Raw genomic sequence first — 12,076 nt, 5'->3', positions numbered from 1 at the left:
ACGCTGCACACCCAGCCCTGTGCACCCAGACACCCCTTGCACGCCCCGTGCGCGCACACACAAACGCTCACCCCCACCTTGCACAAGAAGACACCCTCCCTGCACGCACAGCAGAGGGCAGCCCCGTGGGGTGCATGGGACCTATAGGGGACTCCCCACCCAGCACCCCTGTGCTGCACCAGTTCTACCAGCGTTGCCTACGGCTGAAGGAACACATCGGCTCCCACGGCGTCTGGTGCCTCTGCCTCTTCATGATGGTCACCATGAGCTGTGCCATGGCAGTCCCGCTGTTCTTCTTAATCTACCTGGTGATCATCCCCATGTGGACCGTCATCATGGTGCTGATGTTCTTGTATCCTTGGCTGGGGGAGGCAGAGCCCTGCCCTGGCACGCAGGCACACGTACTGCACCACACAGGCGGTCGCATGCAGGAGCCTATTCCCCTGCCTACACGTGGCCCCAGGGCCAGCACCACCCACAGGTGCCCACTGCACGGGGGCATGTGGTGGCCCCCTTGGCCAGCCCACCTGCGTCTGTTTGTCCTTGACTCACTGCTCCAGCATCATGATGACCTTCCTCGCCAGTGTCTGCCTGAGCCTGATTCAGCCCTGGATCCCCTCCATCTCCCAAGCACTGCATACTTCGTGGTTGCAGGTATGGCTGCAGGGCACGGAGCATCTCGCCAGCCCGGCAGGAGGATGTAGGATGTGGCTGGACCCCAAGCCCAGATCGGGGAGGCAGCCCCACGCATCGATGCTCTGCATGACTTGGTCCCACCACACATGCACGGGGATCTCCATCGCTGCACACACTCCCCTCTCGGTGCCGGATGCACGGGTGACACCCAGCACCACTGACCCACCTCCACCTGCACCGAGCCCCCAGCCCCATCACCATGCCCAGGCCCACATGGGGCCAGGACAAGTCCATCGCCCCATCCTGCTGTGGGTGGCATGCAATGGGGCTAGGAGTCACCACCCCAGAGCTGCCCCGCGGTGACACACAAGGATCTGGTCCCTGCAGCCCATGGCCCTAAGCCCTCCCTGCGCTGGCAGGACAGGACATGCCTGCGACTTGCTTGCCCTGACCTGCCCTGGAAGCTGGTGGACATGGGTGTGGAGAAGGAAAATGCAGTGGGATGGGGAAGCCCAGGGTACCCCCAACTTCTCCTGTTATTCCAGACCCTATACCCACTTGGGGTGGGCATGGACCACACCAGGGTCCGTGGCCACTCTTCTCCCCTGTCACCCTTCTCCACACAGGTTGCTACCATGGCCAAAATCTGGCACAACAAGCAGGAGTCGATGGCAGGTGAGCATTCCCTGGCATGGGCAAGACACTGCAGGGTGGGGACAAGGCACTGGGCAAGCCTCACCAGCTCAAACTTAGCTCCAGACCCCTGGGATACTCCAGGGCAGAGCAGCACCAGGCACGGGGAGCCCCTTTCCTGCCCCAAACCCCTTCAGCAGAGAAGGAAAGTGGAGCACTGAGACAGGAGCTGTGGCACCTGGGGCATGGGGGTGGTTTGAAGGCTCACAGCCCCCTTGGCATTTGGGGGAGAGGTAGCTGTTTTGCCCCAAGGAGCTGGTGAAGGGGGCAGCGGCAGCACTGGCAAATCTCCCCATTTGCTTGGTCAGCTTTTTTATTTAAAAAAAAAAACCACAACTGTTTGACCATTGAAATCCTGCCCAAAAAAAAAAAGCCAAGCGGACCCTCTCAGCGTGCCTGTGTTGCCCACGCTGCTGCTTTGTCAGCGTTCCCCAATACTTGGAAAAGTATTTGCTCAAAATGCAAATATTTGCACAGGTTTTTGGGCAGTTTTCCACCCGTCTCTAATTCCCCGCGGTTATGGCTGGAGGGGCTGACCCTGGTGAGCATGGTGGGCTCCCAGACAAACATCCCTGGCTTCACCATGGCCAGGACATGGCAGGGAAGGAAAATCCTCCTTCAAAGCCGTGGTAGGAGCTGGTAGAAGGCCAAAACGTGTTCCTCCTCATGCTCTCCTCTCCCACCCAGGGCCTGGGGCCATGGTCGACAGCGAAGACTCTGAATGAGACTCTCACACCCAGCTCAGGTTGTGATCCAGCCAGAGAAGCGGACAATAAAGACCTTCACTCCAAGCTTCTGGTAACTGATGGTCACTGCTGTCCCAGAACACAGAGGGACAAGAATCTGCTCTGTGGTATGGAGTGGTCAGGACACTCTCTCCCAAAGGACATCCCTCACTGTGCCCGGTCCCTGTGCCAGGCAGGACCGGTGCCCCGAGACCAATGGCACCCCATGGTGTGGGGGGATGCCCTGCAGCCAATTCTGGGGGAAACCACCCTCCAGGGGCACCTCATCATAGGGATTCCCCCATCCTCTGCATGATCACAGATGACCCTGGTACCCCCCATTCCAGGAGTTTAGGGAAGAGGCGGCATCCCCTCCCCGCCGGTGTCCCGGCAGCACCCTGCCGAGCCGCTGGAAGCAGGAGGGTGGGCGCGACTCAAGAGAAACAAATAAAATGTGGAACTCAACCAGACTTGTGAAAGGGACAGGAAAGCCTTTCCCAGGGCGCCGGCCCCGTCTGGCCCTCCCTCGGCCCCCTACAAGCTTCCCCCCAGCGAGGAAACTGCTGCCAAGAGCTTGATGGAAGTGGATGGGGTTGGGGGCGGGGGGGAAAAGATCCTGGTGACAGTCACGAGAGGATGGAGTCACCACCTGCCTTCACATGCTCCACAGCAGCCTCCCAGTGTCACGGCCTCAGCTGGACCCTTGCAAATTCATCAGTGTCACACTCGCCACCGGGCTGGAGAGGGGTCCCGGGCCCCTCAAGCTTCCCCCTGGAATGGCCAGCATGGGGGGGGCTGTGGCAATGCCCCCCCAACCATGGCCTCCCAGCGCAACAGGGATGGGGCTGGCTCCCCTTGGCCCCATGTCTGGAGCCACCCTGCTGATAGGGACGGTGGGGAGCCCTGCCCATGGCTGGCCTGCAGATGATAAGGCCCGTGTGGTGCCCATCGATTGCCCCGGGAGGCAGCCAGGAGGGTGGGAGCCACCATCCCGGGGAGATACAACCAGGAGGGAGCAGCGAGCCAGGAGGGCAGGGGGGGCTGCTGCAGGCACCAGGCCCCTGCGAGTCCCCTTCTCCGGGCAAGGGAAGGCTCCTTGGCTTCCCCAGAAGCACAGCTGGGGTGGCACAAGGCATGGACCTCCCGGCAGAGCAATACCCCCCCTCAAAGCCTTCCCTTCCCAGTAGGAAGCGAGTCCTCCACCACCAGAAAACACCTCACAGTGCCCTGCAACCCCCCCAGGGCTGCCCCACGGTCTCGCAGAGAGGCCAGGCCAAGGACCCCACCGTGCCTCAGTTTCCCCATCTGTAAAACGGGGCAAGAGCCCCACAGCATGAGGGCAGAGAGGGCTCAGTCTGTCACCGCTTCCCATGCCCGGGGAGAGACCAGTGTCGGATGCCATTTATAGACCGAAATGGCATTTCAGCTGCCGGCTGCCTCCCCCCGCTCTGCCTCAAGGTCATGGGGAGAAATGCTGGCCTCAGAGGGTTTGAGTGGGTCCTGCTGGCCCTCAGCCTCCCCTCCTGGGCAGGGAAAATCCCCCTTGTCCCAGCACGAGGGGGTAAGGATCATTCCCACCGGACACACCAGGCGAGCCGCCCTCCCCAGCCCTGAGCCCCCTACCCTGCCAGGGGTGGTAGGACACACCAGTGGGGCGGCTGTGGGGCAGCGATGGGGAGACCGGGGGCGCGCGGCAGGATGAGGGTGTCACCTCCAGAGAAGGCTGTGTCACCCCTTCCCCTCCCCCCGGCCGCAAGTGGGAGGGAGGCAGGGGATTTTCGCTAACCAGAAGGGCACGCCGCTTCGCGGAACAGCCGAAAGCCACCCCCAGCGTGTCCCATCATCGCGCCCTCCCGAGAGGCAGAGGCGGTGCAGAGGGTGCGTGGGGAAAATCTTCCCCCCACCCCCCCACCGTGCCCCACTCCTCGCCATTCTGGCTCTCACCGCCCAGCCACAGCTGTGGGGCCAGCTTCTGTAACAGCCCCAGTGACACCCACAGAGACCCTCCATCCCCCCGTCCCCAGGTGGCAGGTCTGGGTGCCACCATGGATGCTGCCACCCTGGACAGGCTCCAAGCTGGGGAGAGAAGGGGGCTTTGGCACAAGTGGGAAGTGTCACAGAGGGGTCACCCCCCCAGGGGACTGGCACATGGGACCTCCATGGCCCAACCCTGGGTCAGCAAAGTGCTTTTTCCTGAAACTGCTGACGTTTCTTGACCATATATGTATTTTTTTTTGTGATTTTTTATTTTCATGGAAAAAACATACAGACATATACACACACACACATATATGTATACAACTTCATATACTATCTAGGATCCTATGTGGTATATCGCAGTGAGGTGGGATGGGAGTGACCTCCAGAGAGGAACAGCTCGTTCCTCAGGGACCTGCTTATCTCCCAAGCCGTAGCCTCTATCGCATTTCCAGAGCAGTGTTCCCAGGGGACTGGACCTGCTGCTCCTGCCCAAGGGTCCTCCCGAAAGCTGACCAAAGGCAGTGCTCAGGACAAGGCACTGCCATTCGCAACGCCCAGCTTCCCATTCCTGTTACCCCAAGGGTCTATCTCCTGGTTGAAGTAGAGGAGGATGATAATGGGACTTCCCATTCCCATTACCTCAAGGGTCTATCTCCTGGCTGGAGGAGAGGCGGATGATGATGGGACTTCCCATTCCTGTTACCCCAAGGGTCTATCTCCTGGTTGAAGTAGAGGAGGATGATAATGGGACTTCCCATTCCCATTACCTCAAGGGTCTATCTCCTGGCTGGAGGAGAGGCGGATGATGATGGGACTTCCCATTCCCATTACCTCAAGGGTCTATCTCCTAGTTGGAGGAGAGGAGGATGATGATGGGGCTTGCCCCTGGCGTGGGTAGGAAGGGAGCCCACCATGAGCGGGGAAGAAGCCCTGCAGAAACTAGATGAAACCCTGGTCCCATCTCGACTGAGGCCATGGGAGCAGCTTTGATGGCTCCAGCCTTCTCCTCCCTCTCACGTCCGATGGTGCCGTGCTCGGCCGGAGCGGAAGCGGCCGAGCCGCGGGGCTCAGCATGGCAGGGGGCTTTGTCACCTTCAAAGGGGACGAACAAACGGCCGGCTGTCCCCTGCCCGGCTGGGGGGATCCTGCGGAAACGCCGCAGTCACACCCTCGGGCCCCGCTTCCTCCCGGCTCTCGGGATGCAAAGGAGCGTTTTGGGGCCATAAGGCAACGTCTGCTTTTCCAGCGGGCGGCCCAGCGAAACGTCACTGGTTTTCTCAGAGCCACTGCCAGCCTCCGAATGAAAAGGCACCTTGTTTGAAAAACAGAGGGGCTCTTTTTCTGCCACGGCCACCTAAAATATTGTGCTTCGCTGCACATGTTTGCTTTTTGAGAATGACGAGGTAAAAACACACTCGGCGTGGGCTGCAGGTATTTGCTTTGGTTGGGAGTTTTATTTTCATAGTTGTCTGTCTGTCTGTCCTCCAGGTGAAAATGCTGAGGCTTTTAAAAAGCCCTGCCTCAAACCGACAAATACTTTCCCAGAGAGCCAGCAGAGACACGGCGTGTTTGTGGAAGGGGGGTGCTGCTCCCCTGATGGCCCCAAGCCCTCCCAGCTCCATGACACCCACCCGCCGGCCTCAGCCACCCCATGGGGACACCTGCCATGGCCATGGGTCGGTCAGGGGGAGCAGTCCTGCTTGCCAGGGGACACCCTTCAGCCCTCGGTGGGTCAAGGCTGTCTCCGAGTGATGCTGCCTCCCATCACAGGTGGGAGGTGGGAAGAATCCCGAGTGTGGCTCAGTGGGAACCAAGAAAAACACCTCCCTTCCGCTCCTGCCGCCTCCGCCGGTGCCGGATCCACGCCAGGGAGCCAGGCCAGTGCTCCTGCCCCACTGCCCACTCCCTCTTGCTTTCTCAGGATAGAGGGCAGAGGGGCAGGAAGGGGTGGACATGCCCACAGAGGTGTGGGCACACTCATGGGTGCCCATGTTGGGTGTGCATGTGGGTAGGGGCGTACGTGTGTGTGCGTGTGTGCCCCTACTTGAGACACAGACATGTAGGTGCGTGTGGTTTGGTCCATCTGGCTGGTGCCCATAAGCACAGCACCCTACGGGGTGCAGGGAGCTAAGGCAGAGGGTGGTGGGGGTCCAGCATCACCAGCTCTTATTCACTGACAGCAAAGCAATGCTCAGCCCCGGACAAGCCTCCCTCTGGAGTCTCACTTCTTCCCCCAGGTCCTGAGGGATAAAGCCAAGGGACAAGGTATTTCACCCCCAGGCTCCAGTGGTGAGGAGGAGGAGGGAGGGATGGGGCAGCACCAGTTCCTCCGGAGAGGTGTGCGTCGCCACACGCACCTTTGCCCCTTTTACATCCCGGGGTAATAAATAAAACCTCCACATTCACATCTGGAGGAAGCCATAAAAGCCGCTGGGACTTGCAGAGGCAAAGAAAGGTGTTTTCTCCAGAGCAGAGTAATCACACCCAGCAAAACCCACGGCTGCAGCCGGCTGAGGAGGGAGCCAGGGCCGGTGCCTGCGCTGGCACAGCGGGCTCAGCAGCCCCCGGGGCAGTTCTTGTGGACAGACTGAGCCAAGCAGAGCTAAAGGAGAGGCTGGAGCCAGAAACGGTCCCTGCTGACCATCCCTTTATGGGCCAAGGATGGCTAAGAGTCAGGAGGTAAGCACAAATACCAGCCCGCTCTTCAGTGGGGGAGGAAGCAGGAGAGGTTGTTTCCATTGGCTTGACCAAAGAGTTGTTTTAGCTGAGGGAAAGACTTCAACTTTCAGGCCACATCGAGACAAAAATATAAACTGACATTTTTTTGTCCCCCTAGAGTAAAGTCAGCTTTTCCCACCAAGCAAGGGCCCTCCCCCACCGTGTGTGCATCCCAAGGGATACCCACTGAAACACGGGGGGAACAGGCAAGATTGTGCCTCCTCATAGCCCACCATGGACATTTGCCTTTGGCACCCCATCCCTTGGAAGGGGACATGGGGGGACAGTGCCTGCCCAGGACTGGAGGCCGTCGCAGGGCAGACTGGCTGGGATGGGAAGGTCAGCAATTTAGCAGAGGCATGGGGCTGGCTTGTTTTCAAGAGCTGGGACAGTCACAGGCCTTCTCCCTGGAGACTTGCCCTTGGGGTGCTGACCTGCTTCACGTGCTCCAGGGAAAACGACACCCCGGGCCCACTTTTAAATCATCCGTGCCCGCTGCCTGTCCGTGCCCGGGAGCAGGGGCTGGCTGCAAACTGCTGCCCAGGGATTTCAGCTCAGCCCCCCTGGGACCCCGCAACAGCCCAAGGGAAAAACACGAGCCCCCCCATCACCTGAGTGCCAAAAGCGTCCCAAAAGCATCCCGAGTCCTCTGGCTGCCAGAGCCCCACATCTCACCCTCTGCTCCATAAATAAACCTTCAGGGCACACGGCAGCATCGCCTGGGCCCCCATGGCACAAAGCTGGCACGCCAGCAGCCAGGGGCAGGTGTCGCAGGCACTGCCAGCGCAGATAAGGGGCAATTAGCTGGTAGGGAGAAAGCTCCCGCTCCCCCTGCTCAGCCCGGCTGTGCTAATCCCACCCCAATTAAAGCCCCCTCTTTGCTTTCGGATATTGCTGCGAGAGATTAATCCGCCGTAAAACAAGGCATTTCCAGCAGGCAGGCAAGACAAAGCCAAATCTCGGGTTGCAAAAGGCTGGCTCCAGCACCTGCCTGGGAGCGTTTAATTACCCTGACAATGGCTTCAAAAGCAGAAAAGCCACTGGGGCCAGGAGAGCCCTGCAATCACAAACCCAGAGAGGAGCCACTGGCTCAGCCTGCTGCTCCTGGGCGCCTGGGGCCAGCGCCTGCAGGTTTCAACCACTTCCCAAGAGCAGAACATCACCCAAGCCCCTCTCGGGGACACATTTTCCCTGCAGAGCTTGCAGCGCTGCACAGGGTGCTGTCTGCTTCCTTATGTTGTTTGGTTTGTGTTGGGTTTTTTGTTTGTTTTTTTTTTGTATTCCTTTGTCCTTTGGGCTGCTCGTTTGCCAATAAATGCACTTTATAAAAACACAAAGCAGTGGACAGGTCTAATCTCTGGAGTCACATGTGCCCTTATCGCGGAGGGTGGTTCCAGCCCAGCAGGCGCGGGGCTGTCCTTTATCCGATGGTGGCAGCGTGTGCAGCACACATTGCAGAGCAAATCAGAGGTAAAACTTTCCCCAGGTTTTCCAGCCCCTTCCCAGACCCTTTTGGGAGCACAGGAGAGAGCAGAGAGGGACTCTTGCAGGACTGATCCTGCTCCAGAGGTACACCAGGTACTGCAGAACCCTGTAGGGCAGGTGCATGTCCAGCACTCAAAGCAGACCTCTCTCACCACATTCACATCCTTTCACGGCTCCATCGGGACATGGCTCAGAGCTCGGCTTCCCGAGGCTGTCAGGTAGCAATAGTCACTTACTTTCCTTCTGGCGACGTGGGCTTCTCGAGCGAAACACCACTCTTTGTGGATGGCATCCCTGACTTTCCAGGATTCCAACCAGCAAGTCTGGAAAGGAAAAACCCTGACAGCTCCTGGCTGTGGCACTCGCTGATTCAAGAAAAGTGCTTGTGAAATTGCACACAAACCACTTTGCAGAAATGACCTGAAATGCCTGCCCGGAGGTGCACTGCAGGAGGAAAGAGAGGGGCTGTGTGCTGCGCTCCAGATAAAGATCAGCAGGGGCCAAAAGAAAGTGGAACCGAGGAATTCGTGAGAAACCCGTGATGTGGAGGCAGAGACCCTCAGGGCTGTGTCCCAGCTCGCTCCTGGGTCCTCTCCCCGCAGCCATCTTTTCCCTTTCCACTTCCCACCACTCAAACCCTCTGCCCCTTGTGCCGACGGGCAGCCATCAAACACACGGACGGCGCAGAGCGAGAGGGGACCTTTGATGTGCCCCAGGGTGGCTGAGAGCGAGGGGGGACCTTTGATGTGCCCCAGGGCGGCCGCGCCACATGTCCCCCTGCTTTTCAAAGGCCCGTCCTTGGCTATTGTCCTCGTATCCTGAGCTTGTTTGTACACTCCTCCGAGGTCCCCGGCCCCCCAGCTGCCCTGACTGCCAGATAAAAGCAGCCGGGCTCACCGGGGCAGAGTTGCTATCAGAGCAAGGACAAGCGGCGCAGTCCCCATGGTGCAGCCCCAGAGATAGCAGGAGCTTTGCCGCGCTGACCCTGTGCCACCAAAGGCTCCAGGTCAACAACAAGCTCCTGCAAGATCTCCACCGGCCCCGGCTGCCCGTCCCGTCTGTTGGCAGGAGCGGTATCAGCCCCACACACGCCAAGGATTTGTCCTCCTCTTGCTGCTCTCCCCCTCGGCTGCACCTGGGGAGGGCCAGCATCTTGCCAAAAGACACAACCGATGGGCGGGAAGGAATGCTGAGGCTCTTTGCTAATTGCCCCCTTTCCCTGCATCCTCTGAGCAGGGACAGATCATAGAACCATAGAATCATAGAATGGTTAGAGTTGGAAGGGACCTTAAAGATCATCAAGTTCCACCCCCGCCCCCTGCCCTGGGCAGGGACATCTCCACTAGACCAGGTTGCTCAAAGCCCCATCCAGCCTGGCCTTAAACACTTCCAGGGATGGGGCATCCACAACTTTCCTGGGCAACCTGTTCCAGAGCTTCACCATCCTCACAGTAAAGAAATCTCCCCTCTTCCAATTTAAAACCATTACCCCTTGTCCTGTCACTATCCTTCCTGACAAAGAGTCCCCCACCAGCTCTCCTGTAGCCTCCCTTCAGATATTGGGATCAGGGATAACTCCCCACCCTACTCCCTGTAGGCAGGTTCAGGTCATGCAAGGAGCACAGAGGGGTCCCCAGGGCTTTGGAGGATAAAATCCCAGTGAAACCCAGTCTTTGCAAGAAAAGAAGCCCCCCATTGGAAGAGCCAGCCTGGGGCAGAGTGTCCAAGCGTGAGCCTCTCTGCTGGGCCTCCATGCTAGCCCCTGTTTGTAGGAACAAACACCACCATCTCCTCTTCCCTCCTTCTGTGGCCTCTGTGGTGGGAGAGGCAGGGGGAGACGAGCTTCCTCACTGCAGGGGAGGCAAAAAAACCCTCCAGAGGTCTCTGAGGAGAGGGGTCCATGGGGTACCCCAGGTCTGCATGTTCACAGGGCCAAGAAACCGCACCATCCTGAGCCCCACGTCTCTCCCCCAGGTGCTCGGTGTTCCTGTCTCCAACTGACAGGCAGGAGCACTGGGGCAGCTGTGGACAATGCGGAGACCCAAGCCAGACCCAGGTGCTTCCCCAGGAAGGATGCAAAAACGGGTGTTCTTTCGAAGGGAAGACGGAGCCGCAGCCAGCTCTCAGCGCTACCTGCCGCGCTTCCACTCTCTCAGACGCCTTTTCCTGGCTGTGCTTGGCCCACCCCTTGCCTCCTCCGCAGCCCCTTGGCTACGGGAGAAGAGGCAGCAGATCCTCTGCCTGCTGGATCCCCCTCCTTCAGGGTCAGATCCGGCTACCTCACCCTTCCTGCAAGAGGGGAATTGAGAAATGCAGCAGCAAAGGCCAAAAGCATGAGGATCTTCTAGAAGATGAGGATTCTCATGGTGTTGTGAAATTCTGATTGCAAGCTGGTGCAGCCCACGAGTTGGGCAGGGAAAACAGTTGTTGTGTGGTTCAGATCTGCTCCCAGGAAGGCAGGGGCTGGCACTGCCACTTCTCCCAGTGGCTGTGATGCACAGGCAGCAGTTGACACAGGGGGAAGAGGACCGAAGTCTTTCTACTCTCCCCAGGTGCCAGTTGTCTGCCTGGCCCTGTACAGGGGGTTCCTCACAGCCTCTGTTTTGCAGAGCTCACAGCCCATAGGAGCCCTTTGACCACCTCCCACCCCATGGGCCATCGCATCTCCCCAACCCTCAGCCCAGCACCTCCGACTTGGCACAATGTTCCAGCACTTGGTTCTTGGCCTTTCCATCCCTTCCAGATTGAAGAGCCATGTTAGTCCCAGTATTTCTTGCCATAAAAGTGCTCAAGTCACCTCCCAATGTTGTTTTTGATAAGGGGCTCACAAGGCATGGGTCATCCTTTCCAGCCTGTTTATCTCTGTGGCGCTTGTTTTTTAACTGCCTTCTGAAAATGCGGGTAGGACAGCTGGTCACACGAGGGTCAGGCACACTGCAAAACTGAAGTGAAATTCTGCTTTTCTTCCCACATTCAACCTGCAGGAAGGGTCACTTGTCGCACCACGGGGTATTGCACAAAGGAATATGAATCATTTGAGTCCGAGTCAGGGGACTCACGAGCCCCTCAGGAGTTCAGAATAAAAAGGGACAAACATCTCCTACACTACCAGGGCCAAGCCATGAGGAGGAGGAAGGCACCGATGGAAGCCAGGCTGAAGTGAGGTGTTGGGACAAGCATGGAGGCTCTAAGCGGAGCAGGCAGAAGCAAGCTGGAGCAAGCTGCAGATACCTATGGTGAGGTGCAGCAGGGCTCCCACAACTGTCTGCCCCAGCCAGCTTCACAGCTCAATTTTTCTGGTCTTTGGGAACCAGAGATCTCCAGGTGGATGGTGACGTCTCTTGATTTTTATGGACCTGAAACGTGTGAAGATCATGCACACAGAGACCCTGCATCTTGCTGGGATGAGGGATCAGAAGTCAGCAGTCACCAATCCTACATCCTTTTCACTCTTTGGCCATTTTGGCCAGTTCCCAGGTTTGGCTATCTCCTCTCCTTGCAAATATTTTTGGCCGAGCTGGGCTGCCTGAGCACCTGGGCTCAGCATCACCCACTTTGTGAACAAGGCAGGCACCAGGGAGGTGGCACCAGCCACTGGCAGCCGGTAGCCGGCCAACTCCTACTCCCTGCCCCCAGCCAAGGCAAGGTAAAGGGCGCTCAACTGCTCTCAGCAACCACGTGGCGTTTGAAAAAAACCTCACTCTAAGGTATTTCACTGCTAACGCTGGCTGCGGTGCAAAAATATCTGAGTTTCTAGAATGTCAGCTTTCTTCTCTTTTTCCTGGCAGGTGTAGAAATGGGGAACTGCTCAGCAACGTGGTCAAACACACTGCGAGAGG

This window comes from Calidris pugnax, unplaced genomic scaffold (genome assembly GCF_001431845.1).
Source record: "Calidris pugnax isolate Ruff unplaced genomic scaffold, ASM143184v1 scaffold111, whole genome shotgun sequence".
Classification (NCBI taxonomy): domain Eukaryota; kingdom Metazoa; phylum Chordata; class Aves; order Charadriiformes; family Scolopacidae; genus Calidris; species Calidris pugnax.
Note: the sequence above shows the minus strand (reverse complement) of the source record.